The 3,374-nt window shown below is 41.5% G+C and overlaps 1 pseudogene; it reads right to left on the bottom strand.

Annotated features, from left to right (window-relative positions):
- Positions 1-423: 423 nt before the first annotated feature.
- Positions 424-2,308, bottom strand: LOC102872972 (annotated as a pseudogene).
- Positions 2,309-3,374: the final 1,066 nt, after the last annotated feature.

The following is a 3,374-nucleotide window of genomic DNA, read 5'->3' on the forward strand; positions in this document are numbered from 1 at the left end:
TATTGAGAGAGAGAGTTGTCTACAATCGGGTTGGAACTGACCCATAGCTGACCCTCTGGCAGGTTTCAAGAGGCAGTTAATCGCTCAGGGGGAAATTACCCATCCTTCATTACCCATCCTTCTCCCATAGAGCAGATGGTAGTCTCTAACCTTATTCCTTTGGCATTGCAGTGCAACTTCTTGCCTCTAGTCCACCAGAGAGAGTGTGTGTATGTATGTATGTGTGTATGTATGTATGTACGTACGTATGTATGTATGTATGTATGTATGTATGTATGTATGTATTTGGAACTTAATTAACTTTATCTGTTATACAAAATGCACTATCTAGTGGCCACAGCTGGAGCCTGGATTTTCTGCACAGAGACTCTGGTGTGAGTCTTTACAAGAGGGTTAGGGAGCCTTGGTGAACACAGTCTCTTTCTAGAGATCTGGGGTCAAGTATCTATAGATCTTAGAGATGGTATCAAAGGTGGCCTTGGCAAAGTTGCCAAGCATAGCTGTGCAGCCATTGGCAGAAATGTAGCAGTTATCAATTCCAGCCATCAGCAGCAGCTTCTTGGGCACTAGAGTCAAGATGATTCCAGTGCCTCGGGGTGCAGGGATCAGATGCACCAACACAGAGCCACAGTGCCCAGTCACCTTGCAGGGAATGGTGGGAGGCTTGCCAATCTGGTTCCCCCAGTAGCCACGGCACACAGGGACAGTGGAGAGCTTGTCCAAGATAATGGCTACACAGCTGTTAGAGACCTCTCTAAAGTACTGAAGAGCAATGATGTCACTCTGGAGACTAAGGTGCACTGATAAAGACCATGCATGGTCTTTGCAATCACTTGCTATGCATCAGAAAGTTGGACAATGACTAGGGAAGATAGGAGGAGAATTAGTACCTTTGAGCTGTGGTGTTGGAGAAGAGTACTGAATATACCATGGACTGCTAAGAAAACAAACAGGTTCATCTTGGAGAGAGTTAAACCAGACTGCCCCTTGGAGGCAAGGATTCTGAAGCTCTGTCTGACATACTGTGGACATGTTGCAAGGAGGAACCAATCCTTGTAGAAGGACGTCATGCTTGGGAGGGTGGAGGGATAGTACAGGAGAGGAAGATCCTCTATGAGGTGAATTGATTCAGTTACTGGGGTAATGGGGGTAATTGTGTCTGAGACAGTGAGATTGGTACAGGATAGAGCAGGGTTTAGGGCTGTTGTACATAGGATCGTTATGAGTAGCAGGCAAATAGACGGCATATAACAGCAACAATACCTCCTTGGAGCACTTGATGCCCAAGCAAACGTGGTCATTATAGTCTCCAATGGCAACAAAGGCCTTGAACCTGGTCCACTGGCCAGCACATGTTTGCTTCTGCACAGGCATGATTTTGAAAACCTCATCCTTGAGGGACTTACCCAGGAAAAAGTCAATGATCTCAGGCTCCTTGATGGGCAGTGAGAAGAGAGAAATGTCCAAGGATTTGTTCTTCATATCTTTGACCAGACAGCCCAACTTGATGACGGGTAGCCATTCCTTGTCCTCGATGTTGCCTCCTGGAGCTCCATGGCCCTCCTGTGGCCTGTCCACAGCCATGGCCCTGACCCCACAGACTGCTGCCGAAGCCTCAGTGGAAACCTCTGTGGAATCCCATCCCAGGGCTCCCTGGGGCCTTCAGGCCCTCCCACCCTTCCTCCCTCCCTCTGCACCTATGTCATCAGCCATGTGGTGTTTTCCTGGAGAAACAGCATTATAATTGTTAGCATTATATAGCATTATAGTTGAGATATACATATATATAAAATATATAGTTGAGATATACATATATATATAATTGTTGTTGTTGATTGCTATAAAGTTGACCACTCATAAACCTTATGAACAAAAGAGGCCTAAAGCCTTTCTATAAATCTCGTCGTTTATCAAAGTTGGTAGAGTTTCCAGAGGGGTATGTTGTTTAGGAAAGTGGATGACACTCATGCTTTTATATCTCTATCTAAATCTATCTATCTATCTATCTATCTATCTATCTATCTATCTATCATCTATCTATCTATCTATCTATCTATCTATCTATCTATCGAAACTTACTTATAGCTGACCCTCCATTAGATTTTCAGGAAGCTGTAAAACTCACTGGAGGAAATGGTCCAACTCTTCCAGTGAAGTGGCTGGTAGATTCAAACCTCCAGAGATGGGCTACCACTTGGTTAATAGAACTCCTTAGGGACTGTTGTTTTTGTTGTTTGCCTGCAAGTCGAACATGACTCAAAGCTAGCCTAAGAACAAAAGGCCTGAGTTTTTCTCTAACTGTCGACATTTTTCAAAGTTGATAGAGTTTCCAGAGGCATGCTTTTTAGAAAAGTGGATGCCATTCCTGCTTCCAACCTTATTAGGCCACTATATAAAGAAATCCATTTTTTATAGATTTAAAGAATGTTATTTTACTATTACCAGAAAATGTAGAAGGTAATATATAATCAACACTCTTGGCATGAACAGTCAAGAAATCAAAAGATTAATTGTATGGGGAAAGTCTGCTGTCAGGGACCTCTCCAAAGAGATAAAGAGCAATGATGTCAGTTTAGAGACTAAAGTGCATCTGTTCCAGGCCAGGGATTTGCAATTACTTGCTATGCATTAGAAAGTTGGACAATGAATAAGGATGGCGGGAGAAGAATTGATGCCTTTGAGTCGTGGTGCTGGAGAGGAGTGTTGAAGATACCATGGATCACCAGGAGAACAAGTAGGTTTTTCTTGGAGATTGTGAAACCAAGTTTCTCCTTGGAGGCAAGGATTTTTATGCTCTGTCTAACATTCTTTGGGCACGTGGCCAGGAGGGATCAGTCCTTGGAGGACATCATACTTGGAAGAGTGGAAGGACAGCACAGGAAAGGAAGACCCTGAATAAAATGGATTGACAATTTTTTGGTTAAATGAGATTAGATGTGTCAGAGACAGTGAGACTGGCTCAGAACAGGCTGGGGTTCAGAGCTGTTGTACATAGGATTGCTGTGAATTGCAGATGACTTGATGTCATGTATCAACAACAAAATATTATATAATATTTTTAAACAAGAACTGTTGTAGAATTTGAGAATAATTATTCTAATTTATTTTAAAGCACTTATAGATGATATGCATAAGTAAATAAGTAAACCATGTAGTTAAATGCAGACTTCATTTAAAATTGGAATCATAGTTTGAAACATTATGTGAATGAAGAATAGTGTGAAACACAATGTATAGGAACTTTGTAAGCAAACTATTACAAAATAAATTTTTTAAAGGTGAATTTTTAGTTGTATTTTTCAAGAAAATCTTACATCACCATAGTTTTAAAGATTATGTTTCTCTTTGTCTAATTCTTTTGAGAAAGAAGAAAC

The sequence above is a fragment of the Elephantulus edwardii genome, unplaced genomic scaffold (assembly GCF_000299155.1).
Source record: "Elephantulus edwardii isolate Elephantulus edwardi_28Jun2011 unplaced genomic scaffold, EleEdw1.0 scaffold00069, whole genome shotgun sequence".
In the NCBI taxonomy this organism is placed as follows: Eukaryota; Metazoa; Chordata; class Mammalia; order Macroscelidea; family Macroscelididae; genus Elephantulus; species Elephantulus edwardii.